At 40.5% G+C, this 25,557-nt stretch overlaps 1 pseudogene; it reads right to left on the bottom strand.

The window, feature by feature from the left end:
- Nucleotides 1-11,848: 11,848 nt before the first annotated feature.
- Nucleotides 11,849-13,096, bottom strand: LOC139456024 (uncharacterized; annotated as a pseudogene).
- Between the last annotated feature and the right edge of the window lie 12,461 nt (nt 13,097-25,557).

Raw genomic sequence — 25,557 nt, 5'->3', positions numbered from 1 at the left:
ATTATCATGTACATTTATTTGCTAGGTGATATTGGTGATAACTGTGCTGATATTGACCGTACAGCTCCACTGATTAATCACCTGGCCAGCGTGTAGACCGAAACTACTGGCCAAGAGAGATTTGGGGGTTGGATACAAACTTGATATTGAGATAAACGAAGAAAGTTCATCACTATCATTTTACTATCAAAATTCAGTACATGTCTAGTGGTGTGTGATAATAAGCAGACATTTCCTGGTTACTTGTGTAAATAATATAAACTATTGCTTTACTGGTAAAGACTGGTAAGTCAAGTTGGTCCATCTTCAGCTCAATTAGACACCATTACACGAGGGTGGTTCTGGGTGACAAGCTTCCCAAAAATAAAGATCTGATAAAATAATGAGAACAAAATGACAGTTATTTTGGCTTTGAGTATTAAGTACAACTAGTTGAAAGAAACCAATGTTTTTTAAACTCGTACCTAACTATAATGCTGAAATATGATCCAAGAAAACAGTTACATGAACTATTTTTACAATTTTGTTTCATCTTGATATTTCTCTCATTTATTTAATTAAACTTAGGAAGCTTAACAAAATATATGAAATAACTTTGCCTTGAAATATATGCATTGCCTGTACAAATGCTCATGCTACAATGTGGTTCATACAGTTCCACTTGTATGTTTGTATCATCTGGCTGTAGTTTGTCATGTAGTCGTGGGGAGACTGGGGCAGAAATTAGATTATAGAGACATTTAGACGAGGGGGACAAGGGACATGTCGATCTTATAAACATAGGAGACAGACCTTTGGTGCAGATTTGGAATAGATTTGTTACCTTTATTTGGAATATGTTATCTTAGATTTGAAACCTTTATTTGGGAAATGTTATCTTAGATTTGAAAACTTTATTTGGAATATGTTATCTTAGATTTGAAACCTTTATTTGGAATATGTTATCTTAGATTTGAAACCTTTATTTGGAATGGAACACATTAGCAATTATACAATTTATTGTCAATCTAAGAATTTATAATATTTGAAAAAGCTAGTTGTCTCTTTTCTTCAAGAACACTCTTCAAATTGCATTTATTAATAAGGTAAGCAGAGTTTACCCTGATTTTTCTCCTGATGTCCTGCAAATTTGCCTTAATCCAAACTCTAGGGAAATAAGTAAGGAGGTTGTATGGAAGTATGGAAAATGTAGTGATACTTTCAACAGGCAGTTTACATTTTCAGGATATTACTACACAAAAGAAAGTAGTTCCTCCATCCTCCCCACGACAGGGAGATAAATGTACTTATACCAAAACATTGTGGATCTGTTTGAATGATGAAATCATTTTGTCTATGAATCATTATTGTTTCAACATTCAGTACGTCATGTGTCACTCCCAACATGGTGGTTCTGCATGGCCTCCGTGAAATGGACTCCATGTTAATCTTTCATTCAAAATCATTGTCTATGTCCTGCATGCAATACATGGAGACTGTGCACGACTCTGGACTGATAGATGTGCTATATGTAGGTGAAGAGCTTATCAGATGTTTTGACTCTGTTTTTCTGGGTCATTGGACCTCTAGAACAATAAACAACATCTCAAATTGGTTCAAGTATGCTTTCCTACTATCAAGGAGGGAATATGGGTTTACATTATCTATTCTACTTCCAGGGCGCACTGTGTACTTTTATAGCCAAGAACAGGTATATTTAATTGTAGATTCACAAATACTGTACTACTTTGATAACAATGCTACTGAAATACACAGGGTGGCCTCGTGGTTAAAGTGTTTTCCTCTCATGACCGACACATGGTTTGAATCCTGCCTAGTACAATACCTGCTGTCACCATTGTAAACTGAAACTGTTCAAATGATAATGGGGTTAAACATAGTGTCTATTTCTCAGTTCCGATGCTAAGTTGGAACTTATGTTTGTTAGATCGGCAAGAGTTGTGTTTCTGTGCTCACAGATTAATCAAGAAATTGATGGAAATAACAAACAACCCACACGCCTACAGAGAAACTCGCAAATCTTAAGTGTTGTACAATCGTGATGAAGAATGCTCTGTTTACATATGTTCAAGCGATGGCTATCTTATAAGGAACCTGCTGGTTGTTGTCACAAGTATTTTGACTATCTCTGTGACAGGTATTTATCTGATTGATGGATTATAAAAATAGTTCAGGCACCCTGCTTAAGCGGCCTTTGTTAACTTCAAAGTCAAAAATAATAGTCGAAGCATATTGTGAAAGTATTTGTATATTTATTTATATGGTTTTGAAATAAGAACAAAGCTTGTACATTTAGGTATTTCCCTCAGTGTTCAAAGTAGAGATTATCTGTATAAGCCATGTGTGTTTTGTATTGCATTTATAAGATATTAGGAATACAAATTGTTCTGTACAAGCCTATGGTGAGAGTAAAACACATTTATTTCCCTAATTTTTAAAAATTCAATTTATGAAAAAATACAAGGATGTTTTAAAATACTTACAGAGGTTAATACATGTTTCTTTCAGTCAGGTAATATTATAAACAGTGTATGAATACAATGCCTGTGTGAATCGCCCAGTAATAAATAGTGCCGACTGATATGCCATGCTGGCACTATGTCTGTTTACAGAAGCACTCACGCATCAGGAACCTCTATCGAGACATCTTAGGAAGGTTGCACTATAGTTTTTCCATCAAGTAGGCACTCATTATTCCTGCTTGCTGGGGGGCACGGGTGTCCCAGTCGTCTAAGGCGCCATGATTCGCTGTGCAGAGTTACGTCCCTTGGGCACGCCAGAAACCTATGATTTTGGGTTCGAATCCTGGTTCGCCCCGATTGTTTCTAGGTTTGTCAACACCATACCCGTGCTCCTGGGTTTCACCAAAGTGGTAAATGCTGAGACCTGCATCACTTCGGGCTTTCCTCCCACATTAAGCTGACACGGCGGGATATGACAGGAATAATGTTAAAAGCGATGTTAATCCCGACACACTCACTCCTGCTTGATGGCCTCCTTCACATGTTTTAGTCAGATTGGTTACAACGTCCATTGTTTATATCAATGGGATAACAAAACAACTATATTGGAGTAACATAATTAAATAGTATTTTTATATATTTGAATTTGCCAGAAATTAACCTGTACTAAAATTGGAATAATATCATGAAACCATTAGTGTGTGTTTCACATCTGTTATCGCGACATATTTCACCTCGTAAAAGGCGATTACCATGTTAGTTATTATTGTTTATAAATACACTCTGGCACAATTATTCCTTACCTAGCTTTTGTTGTTGCTTTTGTTATTATATTTTTGTAGAAACAAAAAGGGCAAGATCTCATCATTCGATTCAAATTTTAAACCTAAGCTGTTACGGAAACTTAATCCAAATATGGCATTATTACCTTGCTATAAATAGAGTCGTTTACCATAAAGGAAACCCCCATGTGTTGTGGCTAAAAATAGATTCATTGGATATACTCGCACAAAACTCGATGACATCATGTATGTAAATGTGATGCAGTGCAAATACTGAGAAGACCCAGTCTGTTTCAGAAGGCGAGGTGAGGTGAAACGGGGTTTAACATTCAAGATTACTGCACACATGTAGTGATGTGCTTTCACATGTGTGTGCATGTGTTTGTGTGTGTGCGTGCTTGTGCGTGCTCTTGTACTAGTTTGGACTAATGATGGTTTTATAGTGCTCGCCCACTGAGATAGCATGCCGCAGTTTATGTATACTCCACTCACAGTATAGTGACTTCGAACCGACCAGTCCTTGTTTTATCGCTTTAATGTTGAGTGCCAGGCAGGGTAACAACAAGTGCCATCTTTGAACGTCTTTTGATATGACAGGGCCAGGGGACTGAACCCCGACCTTCCGCTCTCCTGGCAGACGCTATATCCACTAGGCCACGGAGGCTGTCATTTCAGAATGTCTTGACTACAATACACTGGTTCTACTGGAGGTTGGGAGTAACATCTTACTGTTCAACGTACTGTAGGAATCTTTGGAAGGTTTGTTCCTCCACTGTGATGTCATCGCCGCCGAGTTAATGAATAATAATTGCTATGTTTAAAATAAAATGTTTTAATGTCAACCTTTTCATGCACTTATATAAGACCACATGAGCCTGTATTCACAGCGACATGAGGGGCGGTCGGGTAGCCTGGTGGTTGAAGCGTCATGGTGGTTGTCCCCCGCCATGATATTGCTGGAATATGATATTGCTAAAAGCGGTGTAAAACCATACTCACTCACTCACTCTCCCTACCTCTTATGTAGGACTTTCAGGTGACAGATGTTTATGATGGTTTTTTTGTGTCCGTGTGGCTTCATACCAAAGCTTTATTTTTCTGTAATTTTAATGTATAACTCTATATGTTGATTTTATAAAACCCACTTAACTCTAATAATAATTATTAGAATAATAAGTACATTTATATTGCACTATTTTTCAACATCACAAGGACAGGCTCATAGTGCTTAATTATTATTAACCCTGTCAATGGATCTGTGTGCACTCAATTTTCACACTCAACTCCCTGGGGAGTATACAACACAAGCTGCATGTAATTCACTTTTTATATTTTTTGTCTAAAATGAATTCGAAAGAAGGTACCTCCACTGGGTTTTTTAGTAGGGGATATTTTTGTTGTTGATCAACATGATCAGAGATGTGATATGGCGTGGGATGTTGGTAAAAATGAATGATTGGACGTTTCATTAATATATGAACCTTGTTAAGGGCATCTTGGGTTATCAAATGAACTATTTCAGGGGATGAGCATTATTTATTCCATCGGTGCATATTTCTGTACAGTTTCTCCACCCTCTGCTTCATCTGGTATTGATACCATAGCAACCAAGTAACCATAGTTACCAGTCAGCATTAACGAAAGATGTTTTAAAATGAACTGGAAATCCACACAAACCAGGATGCTGTTGTACAAAGTGGTCTTAGTGCTAAGGTAATCATAACTCCTTAACATCGGCTTACGATCATCAACGCACTAAGGTTGTTTTTGTGCAAGGGCACCCAGCCTTATACCAGTGAAAGAGAGTACATGAAACGCTAATTACTCTGATCGTATGAACAGGGGTATTTCTTTTTATAGTAAAATCATTATTGGAGAAAACACTGCAGAAACCAATCCTCTATGTTCATATTATCAGAATACTTATGATTTTGTGCATTGATTGCCCGGTAATAAATATTGGTTATATTTATTTTTTGCATTGTCAACAAAAATATTTATGTAGGGCCAGACTTTTCTTTTTTTTTGGTTACTGATTATTTGATTTGGTTTTCATTGTTTTCATTTCCTGAAAATGTTTGAAGGTAGGGGAAAAAATAAAGAACAATGTTGGGGGAAGTTTTTAGATAAATTTTCAAAAGTTTGAATAATAGCATAACAATTTATTTATTAGTTGGGTTTTTTAACATTATACTTATTTCTGGTCAGGAGATAACATCCACTTCTGTTCATTGTATTTTGCATTTGAATTTTGGGAGTTTGTGGATTTTAAAAAAGTCTGGCCTATTAAAGGACAATGGACACATTTGCATTTCGTTGAACACAACTGCGAAAGTTTATTTTTGTCTGTTAGGAATATGTCCAGTACAGTGGACATGTCATTATTTCCTGATATGGTTGTGTTTCCATACATATGGATTATTGAATATTTTGCAGCTTTTGTTTGTTTTCTCAGACAGTATTGTTGGCATGTGTACATATCTTCATTGAAAGCCTGTTTATATCTGTATACTGCTCCTTGTAAATAATGAAATAAACATTTATCTATTATTGAACTTTTGCAGTACTCATTGAACATTGGACATCATTGCTTACTGTAAACCCTGGCTCGGGTAAGAATATAGGTCGCCAGCAACCTATGCTTGTCCTTAGAGGCCACTAGATGTAGATGGGTCCGGTGGTCAGATGCAGTGACTTGGTTGATTTCGTGTCATACCCCAGGTGCGTGGAACAATGTTCATTATGTCAATCACTGGATTGTCCGATCCAGACTCGATTATTTAGAGACTGCTGTCATATAGCTGGGATATTGCTAAGTGAGGGTTCAACAAACAAACAAACAAACAATCAGAAGCAATCAGATGGACACACTATACTGGAGTGAGTGAGTATGCGTTTACCCCGATATTAGCAATATTCCAGCAATATAACCCCAGAAAACAACACACACTATACTGGAGTGAGTGAGTATGCGTTTACCCCGATTTTAGCAATATTCCAGCAATATAACCCCAGAAAACAACACACACTGTACCAAGATATGGACTCCACTGCTTGTCATCAGATCCCAATTGTGTGGAGCGATGTTCATAATATCAACCACTGGATTGACTGATTCAGAATATTATGAGTGCACCATGAAACAACTGACAAAAAAACAACACAAGCAGTTATTGCTTTGCTGAGGTTTATGCAATTGACTGAAAAATATTTCTGTGATGTCTGATCCAGTCTGTCAGCTTGTGGGAGAAAAGCATATCTTTGAAGTTTGCTACTATGTTATTTGGATCTGACAAACCAAGAAACATCAGAGTGAATCTGGGGCTCGAATCTTAGGTTCCTGGTATGCCGAAGGGACATAACTCTGTACAGTGAACTACATGGCTTCAGATATTATTTCCAATCTTCCATTTCTGTAATGTAAAAGTCTTAAATGAAGCAAGTCTAGATTTTCCTCAGGGTCAGGCTGAATGTCACATCTCACTGGGACTCCTTTTCCGTTTAAATGGAGTTATGTATTTCTATCAAAAAATATATAGAATCAGAGACTAAACGTTAGTATTGGCTTCAGACGTATGGGCCACTCGGCAACCCAAGGTACAGTTTAAGTAATCACGAACGGGAGGACTGGTTTACTAATTGTTGAAATGGTTAATTCAAGTCCGAGGCGTGGAAAACTAACTAGTAATTTCGAGTGTTAGATACCAACGTTCCGTGCTCTAATCCACGACAAACATAAAATGGACCTAGGCACCTTAAATGTTTATCCAACATTGTTTTGTTGACCTTATTATTATTAGGAATTTGGAATTGATTCTGATTGGTTAATCAAAAGTTTCAAATGACAATAACCACCTTTTCTAACCATGATCAGCCTGAGAACGATCCTTGGTGTGTCAGCACCATAGCCATCCATAGTTGGGTGTTTTTTTTGTACTTTTGTTAAGCACCGCACTCCGGTGCAATATTCCAGCTGTATGATGGAGGTCTGTAAATCCAGTGATTGACATCATGAACATTATTCCACGCAACTGGGAAACAATGACCTGCAATCAACCAAGATACGAGCCTGACCAGTAGTTTGTATGTTTAACGCCGCACTTAGCAATATTCAAACCATATGACGGAGGTGTCTTAATAATGGAATCTGGACCATGACATTGCAAAAACCTGAATCAACCTACCTGACGACCCGATTCCGTTAGTCGCCTCTCACGACAAGTATGGGTTGCTGAAGACCAGTTCTAACCAGGATCTTCTCGGGTATGAAGGGTATCGATCTATAAGTTAATAACCTTTATTACGCACAAGCCCGCTAACACACACGCGCGCACACACACACACACACACACACACACACACACACACAGGCTAATTACTATCACCTAGGGGCTGTAGGTGGCCTTGTGATGAAAGTTTTCGATCGTCACGCCGAACGCCGTGGGTCCATTCTCCACAAGTGTATAATGTGTGAAGCCACTTCAGGGGACAAGCCGAATGGCGAATTACGGAAAGAGGCGAGTGGTGACGAATGGCCTGTCTCCCAGATTGTAGATAATAAATTAAAAAATGAGTAAATCAAGTCTAGAATGTTTTGGCATGTCTAGATTGCTTCAACTCCAGGAATTAAGAATCGTTCTGGTCTCCATCTATTTTACTTGTAATTTTGAAGATATATATTTTGAAATAACAACTTTATTTCTGGGACTAAGTGTTAGTTAGCTCGGGTTCTTTAACTGTCTCCTACAACGACTACATCTATGTTGGTGGAACGCGGGCACGACTCGCCCAGACCGTGTGACATACAGTCCTTGTTTATTGTGGTTGTCAAAGTTAACAGGAGGTAAGCACACGAAGCCCTGCATTTCACCGGGCGTCATGTTAGTAACGTTTGCTGTGTGGTATTGCCTAGCCTTGCTCCAAGGCTGTACTGAAAGAAAAGTCCATGGATGTGTAGTTATTATACCTTCTAATAGGCAAGACAAGATGTGTGGACAGTACATTCGAAGGACTCCAGTTTCTTATAGAGACATCCTGTTCTTATTATTTACATAATCTTAAACTTATGTTTTTAACTAATAATTATTGCCTAAGAGACTTGTGCAAGTCTCGGTATTGCCACCTACTTATTTGTGACACAGTTCTCTTTGACGTTCTGCGCCCACCTTTATTCCAGACCAGTGAGTGTGTTAAACCGGCTCAGTGGGACTTGGGCACCGGGGACACAGAAGAAAAGCAACGAGAGTGACAATACAAAGCACTACTTGTGGTGCTGCTCTGTAATGTTTGTAGCTGTCTTTTTAATAACACGTAGACACAGAAGCTTATGGAAATGAATTCAAAACCGTCATGTTGTTTGAATCAACTGAGCCAACCTTTCAAATCCCATCCACATCTTTGGTTAAGTGTTTTTCTCGCGACGCCGAGTGAGTGAGTGAGTTTGTGAGTGAGTTTATTTCAGTAAGGAGGCCACCGGCCCATTATACAATATAGATACAGTGGATTACAACAATAGCATACGCCGAGTATTGAGGGCAACCAACACGTGGTATATACTATTCAAAAGAAGTTAACGACAGATTAGCGACAGTAATATGAAAGAATCGGGTGTTCTCTAACTTAATTTGAGTAGTATATAGTGTTAATTTCATTATCTGCCATATGCCCACAGTATTGACATAATGCCACAGAGTTTGGATGTGTTTATTTTGTAATATAGTGTACTGTACAAACAGTTCCTCGTTTATGGGTATAATCATTTGCTGATGATAAGCAAATTTGCGCTATGAATGTATGCATCAGTTGTCATGGCTGGACCTTAGGTGGTAAATACTTACTTCCATGTGTCCCCTTCAGTGAGACGTCGTTTTGCCCTCCAGTGAGATGGCGTTTTACCCTCCAGTGAGACGGCGTTTTACCCCCACGGTGAGGTGGCGTTTTACCCTCCAGTGAGATGGCGTTTTGCCCTCCAGTGAGGTGGCGTTTTACCCCCACGGTGAGGTGGCGTTTTATCAGCCAGTGAGATGGCGTTTTACCCTCCAACGAGATGGCGTTTTACCCTCAAGTGAGACAGCGTTTTACCAGCCAGTGAGATGGCGTTTTACCCTTCAGTGGGGTGGCGTTTTAGCCTCCAGTGAGGTGGCGTTTTACCAGCCAGTGAGATGACGTATTGCCCTCTAGTGAGACGGCGTTTTGCCCTCCAGTGAGTGATATCTCCATCCTCCTGCGATGATGTGAATGTTGTTTTACGGCACACTCAGGACAATTGCAGCTTTCGTACTAAAGCTGTCACCAAACAAACCCGCTCCAGCCTCACAACCCTTCGATAGACGTTGTTTTCACAAGTCTTTTCCTTTGTAAGCGTGTATATATTACCGTCAATTTGTAAAATGTGATTCTCTCAGGCAATTTATAAAATGTGTAAATATTTCAGTCATTTCGACTAAAAAATCTGTCCAGATTGATTAAGACGATCAAAAGGGCCTACAAACATCACAACAGATTATTATGTAGGATTAGAAGCCAAACAACATAGAAATGTACTTTTCAACGTAACATTTTCAGTCTCTTGGTGATGACATTAAACATCAAAATGTTTGGAATTTGTTATCCTAATAATACAGATGGAAATGTTTTTCAGTCACTTTGTAAAATAACTGAATATTTAGAGGTTTCATAAATGTGTTACACATTTGACAGTAAAAAAAATATACACACTATAAATAAAGCAATGCTCAGGTGAAATATTTACTTTGTGTTGCAAGTCAAAACTTCGTCACCATTACCGATGCTATTTTATTTTGTTGATCAATGTGACCATACGCCCTTATTACTAACAATAAAAGTGACTAATGCGCTTACGAATGGCGCAGCAGAGGTCGCGAACTAGTCTAGATTTCTGCTATACATCCGGGTACTCACTGGGAAAAAACAATGACAAAGGCAACAACCAGTCCCGGGGAATTGCGTTAGATCAGTGCCCCTTTAAAAACATGAAAAGATTTGGAAAATATCTGCTGCAATCGACCGAAATCTGAACGACAGTTTGCCAACCGCATTTCGATTTCGGTGCGCGATTTTGACTGGACTATGCATAGACTCGTTAGTCCAGCCAAAATAAAACTCCGTAATACCAGCCTAGTTGGGCAAGGGTGGAAACTGGACTTTTATAGTCAGTTAACTCCCTTGCCTCGGGAAGATGGTGCTCATGATATCATTCTCAGGATTGTCTTGTCCAGACTCGATTATTTACAGACCGCCGTCATATGGCTGGAATGTTGTTATTTGGGCGTTAAACAACAAACAAACCCACAGTCCTACTTCGAGTCACGTGATCGAGGAGACAAAGAAATATAACATCGAATAATGTATATATACATATCCATATAATTCCCTCGAATTCCCTGTATCAGCTGTTCTTCCGTCCGTCACTGAACTCGTGATTCTTCTTCTTCGAAACCACAGAACAAATCGCGCTTTTCATTACAACAAAATTGCCTTTATATATTCAAAAACTGAAAAATTCAAAATGGTCACCGATACAGTCTCATCACCACGCAACCACGTCCACGACACGGTCTACTTTCAAAAGTTTGGATGATAATTATTAGTCACTGAAATAAGGATGCGCTTCTGTACCACTAATCGCTCTGATCACAAACATGTTGACGTTTAGAGGCTGCGTTTGATGAATACGCCAAATAATTATTCGTGATAAATGTTCCACACAAATTGCTATGTTTATGCTATGAGTAATGTTTACTGTAGTGTCACATGTTATATACATTTCATACCAAAGCACGTACACAAAGCATACAATGTAACATCCGACATATAGGGTGTGTAGCCATCAAGCATTACAACGTCTACACCTATAGAATATGCTGAAAGAGAATTTGGGAGCTGATGCAGATCCGATTACGTCACACTCTTGTACCTGATACCTCTCCTTCACGATGTGTGACACACCCTGTGAGATTGCCGTGTGGCCTGCACAGGTCCTATCCTGCTGTTGTAGGCGGTATGTCTTAAGTAATGGTATTGTAACTCTTGACGCTTGATCGGAGTAGGGTAGTTTGGTGGTTAAAGCGCTGGGTATCACGCGGAGTGTTCGATGTCCATAATACGGTAGGGATGTTTCTTGGTTCCAGTGATTGATATCATGAGCATCGAGCTACGCAACTAGGAAACGATGATATGCATCAGCCAAGTCAGCAAGACTGACAAACATGGATTGCGGAAGATCAAATCTAACTCGGATCTTCACAGGCTAGACATTCTTGAAAAGATATTAAATGTGTTCCGCGCCGTACCTGTATTATGAATAGGAGTGATATAGCTTAAGCAATAATCCATCAATATCACGGCGGGGAACACCAGAGATGGGCATCACCCATTGTACCCATTCGGCGTGACGAGCGAACGCTTTAACCACTAGGCAACCCCAAGATGACATGCATCAAACAAGTCAGCGAGCCTGACCACCCGACCTCCTTAGTCGCCTCTTGTGGCAAGCATGGGTTGCTGAAGACCTATTCTAACCCGATTCTTCACAGGTTTGGTAGGAATGTGGCAAAAAGACACCTTACTATCTATACAATATAGCTAATCATAGCAATATACACCAGTGATATACACCAGCAATATACACCAGCAGTATATACCGCCAATATACATCAGCAATATACATCAGAAATATACACCAGAAGTATACACCAGCAATATGCACCAGCAACATTCACCAGCAATATACACCAGCAGTATACACCAGCAGTATACACCAGCAGTATACACCAGCAATATACACCAACAGTATACACCAGCAATATACACCAGCAATATACACCAGCAGTATACACCAGCAGTATACACCAGCAATATACACCAGCAATATACACCAGCAGTATACACCAGCAGTATACACCAGCAGTATACACAAGAAATATACACCAGCAGTATACACCAGCAGTATACACCAGCAGTATACACAAGAAATATACACCAACAATATACACCAGCAGTATACACCAGCAGTATACACCAGCAATATACACCAGCAATATACACCAGCAGTATACACCAGCAGTATACACCAGCAGTATACACAGGAAATATACACCAACAATATACACCAGCAGTATACACCAGCAATATACACCAGCAGAATACACCAGCAGTATACACCAGCAGTATACACCAGCAGTATACACCAGCAATAAACACCAGCAGTATACACCAGCAGTATACACCAGCAGTATACACCAGCAGTATACACCAGCAATATACACCAGCAATATACACCAGCAATATACACCAGCAATATACACCAGCAGTATACACAAGCAATATACACCAGCAGTATACACCAGCAGTATACACCAGCAGTATACACCAGCAGTATACACAAGAAATATACACCAACAATATACACCAGCAGTATACACCAGCAGTATACACCAGCAGTATACACCAGCAGTATACACCAGCAATATACACCAGCAGTATACACCAGCAATATACACCAGCAGTATACACCAGCAGTATACACCAGCAATATACACCAGCAGTATACACCAGCAATATACACCAGCAGTATACACCAGCAGTATACACAAGAAATATACACCAACAGTATACACCAGCAATATACACCAGCAGTATACACCAGCAATATACACCAGCAGTATACACCAGCAATATACACCAGCAGTATACACCAGCAGTATACACAAGAAATATACACCAGCAATATACACCAGCAGTATACACCAGCAGTATACACCAGCAGTATACACCAGCAATATACACCAACAGTATACACCAGGAATATACACCTGCAACAAACACCAGCATATTTTAACATAATTAAGTACCTTTAAGGAACACCAGACAATGGATTTATATTAAGGGGACACAACTGGCTTGCTCGTAGTAGGTACCACAAGTCGCTGTGCAGAGTTGCGGCCCTTTGGCGTGCCAGAAGCCTGTGTTCGGGCTTCCCACACACATCAAGCCTACACATCGGAATATGATAATTGAACTCTTTTTTTAAAGTGACATAACCCAAACTCATTCCCCCATAATGTTAAGAAATGTATCCGTGAGTTTGTATTTGTAAGTCCGTGCAAGGAAGTTCAAGAATGAAGAATGAAATGTGCTTCACTCATCCAAGTTAACACTGATCTCTGCGCGCCCTTTGATTGTGACGTCACAGAACAGTATGTTCTCACAGATGTTATTATAACCGTGCGTTTCAAATATTGAATACCCTTCCCCACAATTAAGTGTCTTCATTGACCAGCAAGCGTTCCCTCCTTTGATTAATTATGTAAGAAATGTGACCTACAGAGACAGGCAATTGAAAACCTGATTCCAAAGAAATTCAAAAGTAATCCCGGGACGCGACACGACTGTGCTAACTGGGTCAATTGCAACTCTGAATACAACTCAACTGAAATATCGTACACACGTTCTGGTCCAAACTCCAAATTCCAAACAGTGACGTGGTGACGTGCACATTTAAAGATGCTGTGGGTTTGGAAAATTATCAAAAAACTGTGTGTGCTTTAGTGACGGTTTGTAGGACACATAGGGCGATAATATCTGAAGTTTTCCTTTTGGAGAATTGCGGTACATGAAATTTTAAGTTATTACAAGCTGCACCGTCTAATGTACCACAGCACGCGGCATACTTTAGGATTATTTTAGGAAATTCGACTAATGTATGCAAAGGTCAAAGATTGCGTCAATATACAGTATGTAATATGACAATCTACCGTAGAACTCTTAGTAAATGAATAAGGTCATATCGACAGTGGAGGCTACGGGCACCCACACAGTAGACATAGGCAGGCAATAGGTGGTGGTTTTAAACAAACGATCTCAATGAGTTAGATCGTCACGAGGGTCCCTGCATTTAGAGTCGGCGAGGAGGAACCGTACAATTGGTTTTTCACAACACGTTTTTTGCTCAAGACACCCTCATGTCAAGCGGACATTCTTTTGAGGACAAGCTATTTTTACATTCTTTTCAGGAACAGGTTGAATCTGGATTAATGTATGCACGTGTTGAACGTTCTTCCTGTTGTGTAGATTGAATAACATGTCGCTTCTCGAGAGGTCACACTCGATCCTTTGACACGTACACTGTCACGTTTGTTTGTTGTTTGTTGGTTTGTTGTTTAACACCGCACTCAGCAATATTCCAGATATGTGACCTTGGTCTGTAAATACTCGAGTCTGGACCAGACACTCCAGTGATTGACTTCATGAGTATCGATCTACGCAATTGGGATAAGATGATAAGCATCAACCTAGTCAGCGAGCCTGACCACCTGATCCCCTTAGTCGCGTCTTACGACAAACATGGGTTGCTTAAGACCTAGTCTACCCCGCATCTTCCCGGAAGGGTAGCCTAGTGGTTAAAGCGTTTGCTCGTCACACAGAAGACCCGGGTTCGATTCCCGACATGGGTACAATGTGTGAAACCCATTTCTGGTGTCCCCAATTGTGATATTGCTGGGATATTGCTAAAAGTGGCGTAAAACCATACTCACTCACTTCACGGATTTAAACTCTCACGTCGACTAACGGGATCGGGTGGTCCGGCTCACTGACTTGGTTGATGATGTCATTGATCTCAGTGGCGTGGATCGATGCTCATGATGTCAGTCACTGGTTTGTCTAGTCCAGACTCAATTATTTACAGACCGCCGTCATATAGCTGGAATATTGCTGAGTGCGGCGTTAAACAACAAACAATTAAACAAACAACAAGAGTTGGTGAAAAGTTTACAACGTCCAGGTCAGTCAATCTAATGTAGTGTTCATATTGACGCACCCATAGTGTTTCTGGAGTGTTAAACAGTTGATACAAGTCCTTCCAGCGGTGTTTATGTGTTATAAAATAACGACAAAATCTCTGAAGAAGTGATATCAACTATAGAGCAGTTCCATGGGCGGCCATCCGGTCAAAAAATACAAAGTCGAAATTAAAGACAAAAGTGCACGAGGAATACATTGAGCACGTCAACATGCATTCATCATTTACACGGCGGAACAAGCCGGTTAAACTTGACGTTTTTTTATTTGCCTTTAGCTGTTTAGTGTCCTTTTTGTGCACTGACGTTCTTTAGCACACTTTGCTCTTTCTTTACAAATTGCCTTCTTTCGTTTGCGGGTTGTTCATTGATATCGGGCACTCTTGAAGAGCAACCTCCCCGTGGTGAGTGCTGGGTAACGCTAATAGCTCTTCCCCCGTGGCAGAATATTTCCACAGCACCCCATTGCTGGTCGTAAAAGGCGACCAAATTGGGCAACCTGTTTGCCGTGGGTTGCGCCCCTGTGTCGGTGGAGGACGGGATTCTGGTGGTTGAGGGCACAGGGCCACGTATAGCCATACTGTACTGACACACTAAAAAAAGTGTAACCAGTACAGTCAGTATAGTATGGCTATACGTGGCCCTGTGGTTGAGGGCACTGGAGCCAGGAACAGGTGTTCCTTTCGCCCAACACACCACTTTGACCCTTACTTCACCTAGACGGGTGGTAGAATGGGCCCGATTCTATCAATCGGCTGGTCACGCCATGCCCTGTGCATGGTATATTTGAACATTTCGAAATATAAAACTATTTTGGATCAGGATATGTCCTTACCTTGATTGTGTGAATTTTAATTTAGCCTAGAGTCCTATGCCAGAAGGCGGTGGCTCATGGGCCAATCTGGTGATACGGATCGCTGAATTCTGTGTTCTTATAAGAAAATGCCATGGGCCGAACCAGCCTGACATTTCTCTTTTATTAACGACAGCTATTCACGTCTTTATTTCTGGAATATAACATCCTTGTAGCCCTGATGTTGCGGACTGGCTTCCACTGCACCATCGTCCTTGTTGACACTCCATGGCGGGTGGGAAGCAGAGATGTCGAAACCTTTTCTTACACCATGGCTCTTCCCATTCCATCTGGTTCATCGAAAAATAAACGTAGACATGTTGAGTCTCTATCATCTGATGAAGGCTCTCCTGCCATTGTTGACTCGTGGCCAAGGTTCATTGTTATCTCATCTGCTGATGACAATCCCTTGAAACTAAACCCATTTGCCATCTCCTTGGGCATTAAAGGCGTCCGTGGAGAGGTCAAGAACGTTACACGCCTCCGTAGCGGTTCACTGTTAGTGGAATGTGAACGGAGACAACAATCTTTTGAAATTAAAGCAGTTTGTGAATACACCAGTTGTTGTCTCAGTGCACAATACACTGAACTGTCGAGGCATAGTTAGGGACTGGGCTCGTTGTCTTTCCGATATGAGTGAGGAGGAAATTACAGCTGAGCTAAAAAATCAAGGTATAATTGCTGTGAAGCGATTTACCAAAAAGAAAGAAGATGGCAGTATTACTAAATTTACATACTTATCTGTTTACATTTGCCCTTGCATCTATTCCCAAGAATATAAAAGCTGGATACTTTAACATCGGAGTGGAGGTATACGTACCAAATCCACTCCGATGCTTCAAATGTCAACAGTTTGGTCATGGGGCCAAGTTCTGTCGTAACAACACGGCGTGTTCCCGATGTGGTGGAGCCCACGAGGGCTCTGAGTGCACCAATACCATCAAGTGTGCTAACTACAATGGAGAACACTTGGCCTCATCCAAGTCCTGCCCCAGATATGAACGTGAAACAAAAATTCAAAAAATATAACACACCAACAACATCTCTTACTTTGAAGCTAAAAAGTTGGTCCCAGCTCAAAATCATTCTACAACTACGTACTCAGCTGCTGTTTCCTCTCAATCCTCAATTTCCTCTGCGGCCCCTGTTGTCAGACCTTCTATGATCTCGACTTCATGCCAAACTTCACTATCTTGGGTGAGTAAACAGCTCATCCTTGATGAACAAACTCAGATCGCTCCAGCCTCGTTAACTTTAGCGACATCGGCCTCTCAGACGGACGTTTTAACATCACAGCCAAATTCAGAACCAGCCTCAGACCCATCATCTGATCCATCATCTGAGCCAGAAACTGTCAAAGAAATAGTACACGATGAAGCCCCTCTTTCAATAAAACAAACAAAGAAGCAATTGAAACAAAGGCCAGGGCCCTCCAGCACTTGGAGGTGCCTGACACGCAATCATCCCTTGTAAAGGTTCACAATCAGTTTGAACCTTTGGAGACGGTCCTTCACTCCCAGTCGGTGGGAGCGGGCCCCCATCTCCAATTGAGCCACCATGACCAGCTCACATACCCTTATTCAGTGGAATTGTAGAGGACTAAAGAATAATTTTAATCTCCTCCAGGGCCTAAAGCCACTGGAGGGTCTTCAATCTTGGTGAAGCAGGGTGTCATCCACAGCCCTGTTTCTCTGAATACCCCAGTACAGGCTGTTGCTGTCCGTGTGACATTGCACATTGTTATAACCTTGTGCTCTCTCTATGTTCCTCCGTCTTCATCTCTACATCAGGTTGATCTCAAGGCACTTTATGACCAGCTACCTTAGCCCTGCATCATCATGGGTGATTTGAATGGACACAACCCCCTATGGGGAAGTGCACATTCTAGCAATAAAGGTAAAGTATTGGAAGATTTTATTTCCAACAAGAAGTTATATATTTTTAACGATAATTCAAACACTTATTTACATCCTGGTACAGGTACATACTCTTCCCTTGATTTGTCCATTACAGACTCTGATCTGCTGAATGAGTTTAAATGGTCAGTCCATGATGACCTGTGTGGAAGTGACCATTTTCCAACCATTCTCAAAGCTGTACTTCCATCCGATGTCCCTCCATCATCACGATGGAACTTCACTAAGCCAACTGGCCTTTATTTGAAATTCTTTCATCTGACAAGTTAAAACCTGATCTGTTTATCAATGTTCCTGACCCTGTACAACTGCTGAACTAAACAAAATAGCTGATGCATGTATCCCTAACTCCTCTACAATTCCACACATACGTAAACCATGGTTTACTGCTGACTGAAAACAAGCTCGGAAGGCTCGGAAAAAGGCTTAACATTATTTCCGTCGCCATCCTATGGTACATAATTTCAAAACTTTAAAAATTTTAAATGCTAAAGCCAGGCGCACCTTTAAACAAAGCAAACGCCAATCTTGGCGGGCTTATGTTTCCAAGATAAACTCACGTACGCCTATGTCGAAAGTATGGAACATGATCCAAAAAATCAAAGGTAAGGGTTCTAAATCTAGCATTCACCATCTTAAAAATGGGGATGAATTATTGACGGATACTTCAGATATTGCAAATAAACTTGGCGAAACTTTCGCTAAACAATCTTCCTCATCTAACTATGTACCCCGATTTCAAAAGTATCAAAAACAGCAAGAAAAGAAATCTATTAATTTTCAATCTGATAACGGGGTAGATTATAATGGAATATTTTCAATCCATGAGCTTCATACTGCCCTTGGGCAAGCTCATGATACTGCTACAGGAGCTGATAATATACATTATCAACTTCTAAGCACTTACCAGAAACATGTTTAGAAACCCTCCTATCGATATTTGACGACATTTGGACATCTGGAAACTTTCCATCATCATGGCATGATGCCATAGTTGTTCCCATACCCAAACCTGGTCGGGATCATAATGATCCCTCAAATTATAGACCTATTTCATTGACCAGCTGCGTTTGCAAAACCATGGAACACATGGTCAACAATAGATTAACATGGTACTTGGAATCTAATAATCTAATATTCAGTGTAGATTTCGGAAAAATCGAAGTACTGTTGACCATTTGGTTAGATTGGAGTCATTCGTTAAGAATGCCATTATTGACAAGCAGCATTCAGTGTCTATCTTTTTCGATCTACAAAAAGCATACAACACTACATGGAAACATTGTATTTTAAAAGATTTACATGATTTTTGATTGAGAGGCCGTTTGCCTCAATTTATATCCAAGTTTTTATCAGACAGACATTTCAAGTTCGTGTGGGTTCTACCCTGTCTGATCATTACAATCAGGATCAGGGTGTTCCACAAGGCAGTATTTTGTCAGACACGTTGTTTAGTATTAAAATAAATAGCCTATCTAAGGTTTTAAACGATTCAGTTGATGGATCTCTACTGGTGGATGATTTTAATATTTCATGCCGTGGTAAAAATATGAATACTGTCGAAAGTCAACTACAATTGTGTCTAAATAAAATGGTTTTAAATTTTCAAAATCTAAAACGAACTGTATACACTTTTGCAGAAAATACAAACCACATAAAGACTCAGAACTAGTTTTAAATGGCACTCCTATTGAAGTTGTAAAGGAGGCCAAGTTTTTGGGCATAATTTTCGATCATCATTTGACCTTCATACCGCACATCAAGTATATTTGAAAAATAAATGTCTGAAAGCACTTGACTTGCATAAAGTTGTTTCAAATTCCAAGTTGGGAGGAGATCAGAACCCCCCCCCCCCCCCCCCCCCCCCTCCAACTTTACAGAGCACTTATCCGATCTAAACTGGATTATGGCTCCATCATCTATGGTGGAGCCTGTAAAAGTAATGTAAAATTACTGGATACAATTCATCATCAGGGTCTGAGGCTTTGCCTTGGTGCCTTCAGGACTTCACCCATTAATAGTAAATGGAGGCTGACGAGCCATCCCTAAAACACCGTTGCATAAAATTGTCTTTACAATATATCTCGAAATTACATTCTAATAACGCGAATCCAGCATATGACTGTGTCTTTAATCCCCTTTACGAAAATCTCTACAATAATAAATCATCTCTTATCCCACCACTTGGAATAAGAATACAATCTCATATTTCTGCTGCTAAAATAAATCTTAAAAATATAGCCCCCACTCAGCTTTTGTCTTCTCCACCATGACAGTTAGTGAAACCAGAGGTGGACCTCGCCTTAACTAAACTAAAGAAATCTGACACAAACCAGCTGATTTATCAACAACAATATACTGAATTAAGAAACACTTACAAATCAATCTTTACAGATGGATCTAGGGACCAGAACTATCTCATCCAGATTACCTGATAATTGTTCTATTTTTACAGGTGAAGCCAATGCCATTCTAGTAGCTCTCAAATATATCAGTAGACAGTCAAAATATCAGAAGTTTATCATTACTGGGCAATACGACATCGTTTTTTGTTGGTTACCCAGCCATGTCGGAATAACTGGTAACACAATGGCTGATGCAGCTGCAAAAGCAGCGCTCAACAAATCTGTGATACCACTTCAAATCCCATACAGTGATATTAAACCTGTTATTAGATGTTACATTAAAGATCTCATGCAACAGAAGTGGGACACCCAAGTAGGTATCAATAAATTACATGAAATTAAACCAAATATCGGTTATACCTACTTGGGTTGTCAGTCCAGATTTGATGAGGTCATTATGCGACGTTGTCGTATTGGCCATTCGAGGTATACTAATGAATATATATTGAAAGGTGAGGATCCTCCATTCTGTATCCCTTGTGATGTACTGCTTGACTGTATTGATTGTTCTATCACAAGTAAGACCCCCTCCGTGGTCTAGTGGTAGAGCGGAGAGCGGAAGGTCCGGGGTTCGATCCCCGGCCGCGTCATACCAAAAGACGTTAAAAGATGGTACTTGTTGTTACCCTGTCTGGAGCTCGGCATTAAGGGGCCAAAACACGGACTGGTCGGCTCGGAGTCAGTATACTGTGTCTGAGTGGGGTATTCATGTTAAACTGCGGCATGGTATCTCAGTGGGCTAGCACTATAAATCGGCATCAGTCCGGACTAGTACAAGCAGCCACACAAACACACACACGTACATGCACGTCGCTATATAAGTGCAATAATCTTGGACGCGACGTTAAACCCCATTTCACCTCACCTCACCTATCACAAGGGATAAATATTTCAGTGCAACATCAATTATGGATCTTTTTAATAATGTTTCGTCTCATTTAATAATTAGCTTTTTAAAAGAAATTGAACTGTTTGATAAATTTTGAATATGTGTACGTAGTTAATATTTTATTGTATCAGTAGTGTTTAACTTGTACCTGAGATTGTTAGTGTATGTATCCTCAAAGGGGGTTAAAGTACTGTAAAATTATTGTCCCACCGAGAGTGTATGTAAGACCACATCATTCGAAGTCAATTTATTCCTACTACCGTTTTAGTCGTAGTATACTTGTTTGTTTTAATTTGGCTAAACTTGATGATAATCGCCGGCAGCTAAGGGATGGTGTAAATCCTGCTGGGGAACCGTGCAGGTAGCAGAAGTATTGTAAGTCCCCACGGTTCCTAGTATGGTGGCCTAATTTAATTGCTGGCGATCCCTAGCCCCGTTTTTATACTGTATTGTTATTTATGGTGATATCTTTTTATGGTTCAATACTAGTTTTAAAATATACATCTGTGATAATCTAGTTATTTTACTGTCCTTTGACGACAGGTTTTATAATAACATTGTATGTATTATTTCTGTCTAACTTGATTTAGTCACGATATGGCTGAAATATTGCCGATGTGACTATAAATATTCACTCACTCACTCACTCACTCACTCACTGATATCGTTTTGTATTTTGAATTCATTATTTGCATGTAAACAATGACCTTTATTTGTAACATTTGACATTTATTGCGCACTTTTGTCCTTTATTTCAACTTTGTATTTTTTGACCGGATAGCCTCCCACACAGTCTACCCCTTGTCGTTAAGGGAGTGGTGGGGTAGCCTAGTGGTTAAAGCGTTCGCTCGTCACGCCGAATGGGTACAATGTGTGATGCCCATCTCTGGTGTCCCCGCCGTGATATTGATGGAATAGTGCTAAAGCTAAATCACCCCTGTTCATAATACAGGTACGGCGAGGAACATATTTTGATATCATTTCAAGAGCTGTCTAACCTCTGAAAATACCGGGTTAGATCTTCAGCAACCCATGTTTGTCGTAGGAGGCGACGCACGGGATCGGGTGGCCAGCCTCGTTGACTTCCTTGACGTATCAACATTGCGAAGACTGCCTGGTCCAGATTCGATTATTTACAGCCTGGAATATTGTTAAATAGCTGGAATATTGCTGAGTGCAGCGTTAAACAACAAGCAATTAAACAACAACAAGAATTGATGAGAAGTATACAACGTCCAGGGTCAATCTATCTAATTTTCCTTGTGAATGATGATAGAACGTTAATATTCATCATGGTACCAGGTGTGTAATGAATGCCATGGCCGCAGTTCTTGAACAACATTGCGTGTAAGCATCACTCGGGAACGTTATTCCAGCTTAGTCACAAATGACCAGTTGGCAATAGTTTGACATACTTCACTAGAAATGAGTTACCAACAAGCTGTCTCAACGATCGGTAATACATTGCAATATAATACAATATTATACAATATATCAACATGTCCCTTCTGTAATGGTATAGAGGCACGTCTATTCAGTAATGCGAGGTCTGTTGGTATATAGGTACGTGTCTATTCAGTAATGCGAGGTCTGTTGGTATATAGGTACGTGTCTATTCAGTAATGCAACATTTGATGGTATAGAGGGACGTCTATTCAATAATGCGAGTTCTGATGGTATAGGGGCACGTCTATTCAGTAATGCGAGGTCTGATGGTATAGAGGCACGTCTATTCAGTAATGCGAGTTCTGATGGTATATAGGCACGTCTATTCAGTAATGCAAGGTCTGATGGTATAGAGGCACGTCTATTCAGTCATGCGAGGTCTGTTGGTATAGAGGCACGTCTATTCAGTAATGCGAGGTCTGATGGTATAAAGGTAGGTGTCTATTCAGTAATGCGATGTCTGTTGGTATAGATGCACGTCTATTCAGTAATGCGAGGTCTGATGGAAAAGGTACGTATCTATTCAGTGATGCGAGGTCTGATGGTATAGGTACGTGTCTATTCAGTAATGCGACATTTGATGGTATATAGGCACGTCTATTCAGTAATGCGAGGTCTGATGGTATATAGGCACGTCTATTCAGTAATGTGTGGTCTGATGGTATAGAGGCGCGTCTATTCAGTAATGCGAGGTGTGTTGGTATATAGGCACGTCTATTCAGTAATGCGAGGTCTGATGGTATAGGTACATGTCTATTCAGTAATGCGAGGTCTGTTGGTATAGAGCCGCGTCTATTCAGTAATGCGAGGTCTGATGGTATATAGGCACGTCTATTCAGTAATGCGAGGTCTGATGGTATATATGCACGTCTATTCAGTAATGCGAGGTCTGATGGTATATAGGCACGTGTATTCAGTAATGTGAGGTCTGATGGTATATAGGCACGTCTATTCAGTAATGCGAGGTTTGATGGTATATAGGCACGTCTATTCAGTAATGCGAGGTCTGTTGGTATATAGGCACGTCTATTCAGTAATGCGAGGTCTGATGGTATATAGGCACGTCTATTCAGTAATGCGAGGTCTGTTGGTATATAGGCACGTCTATTCAGTAATGCGAGGTCTGATGGTATAGAGGCACGTCTATTCACTGACAGTAATGCGAGGTCTGATGGTATATAGGCACGTCTATTCAGTAATGCGAGGTCTGTTGGTATATAGGCACGTCTATTCAGTAATGCGAGGTCTGATGGTATAGAGGCACGTCTATTCAGTAATGCGAGGTCTGATGGTATAGAGGCACGTCTATTCAGTAATGCGAGGTCTGTTGGTATATAGGCACGTCTATTCAGTTCTGCTGTGAAAGCGTGATATGTTCTGCTAGAATAGGTACAGGTCAGATGATACAGGTACAGGTACATGTTATATGATACAGGTACAGGTACAGGTGAGGTAATACAGGTACAGGTACAGGTCAGATGATACAGGTACAGGTACGGGTCAGATAATACAGGTACAGGTACATGTCAGATGATACAGGGACAGGTACGGGTCAGATGATACAGGTACCGGTACAAGTAAGATAATACAGGTACAAGTACAGGTGAGATAATACAGATATAGGCAGAGCTGAGATGGTACAGGTACAGGTACAACTGAAATAATACAGGTACAAGTACAGGTGAGATAATACAGGTACAGGTACAAGTGAGATAATACAGATACAGGCAGAGCTGAGGTGATACAGGTACAGGTACAGGTGAGATAATACAGGTACAGGTACAGGTGAGATAATACAGGCACAGGTACAGGTAAGATAATACAGGCACAGGTACAGGTGGGATAACACAGGTACCGGTACAAGTGAGATAATACAGATACAGGCAGAGCTGAGGTGATACAGGTACAGGTACAGGTGAGATAATACAGGTACAGGTACAGGTGAGATAATACAGGCACAGGTACAGGTAAGATAATACAGGCACAGGTACAGGTGGGATAACACAGGTACCGGTACAAGTGAGATAATACAGATACAGGCAGAGCTGAGGTGATACAGGTACAGGTACAGGTGAGATAATACAGGCACAGGTACAGGTGGGATAACACAGGTACCGGTACAAGTGAGATAATACAGGCACAGGTACAGGTGGGATAACACAGGTACCGGTACAAGTGAGATAATACAGGTACAGGTACAAGTGAGATAATACTGGTACAGGTACAGGTAAGATAATACAGGTACAGGTACAAGTGAGATAATACAGGTACAGGTGAGATAATACAGGCACAGGTACAAGTGAGATAATTCAGATACAGGCAGAGCTGAGGTGATACAGGTACAGGTACAAGTGAGATACTATAGGTACAGGTACAGGTGAGATAATATAGGTACAGGTGAAAGCGGTCCATCTGACAACCGTTGATGTACGGACAACTGAGACAGGTGCATGTTTGTCGACTATGCAGATAATTATCATAGTTATTTTAGCATATAGTTGTACTCATTGGTATACATGTATACTTTGGCAAGGTATACGATGTGGAGTGAATATGTGAATAGCTCATGCATTATGAAACACTCAGAGTTAAAGAAGACCCTTTCATATTAGGGTCTGGTCATCTATTATAGGGGATTGGGTGTGTCTGTGTGTGTGTGTGGGGGGGGGGGGGGGGGGGATTCCATGAATATGTGTATTTAGGGACTGGGGACTGGTAATATTATAGGGAGGGGGGTCATGAAGAAAGGCTCCATGTATTGTGGGGGTGCTATGGGCAAATGGCACATAAGATGCGCGGTCGGCAGAATATGATACAGTCCTTAGACCAATCTTGATATACGTAATACAATGTACCTTGATAAGTCAGCAGCCACACAAGTGTCAGTCTCGAATGATTTGCTCAAAGTTGCTATTACTCCCAATAAACCCGAGCTCAATGTCCAGGGGAACATTGTATACGCAGTAAAACAGTTCATGAGTTTAA

The sequence above is a fragment of the Haliotis cracherodii genome, unplaced genomic scaffold (genome assembly GCF_022045235.1).
Source record: "Haliotis cracherodii isolate W230 unplaced genomic scaffold, xgHalCrac1.p SCAF_11, whole genome shotgun sequence".
NCBI lineage: Eukaryota > Metazoa > Mollusca > Gastropoda > Lepetellida > Haliotidae > Haliotis > Haliotis cracherodii.
This window is presented reverse-complemented; position numbering and strand designations above follow the sequence as displayed.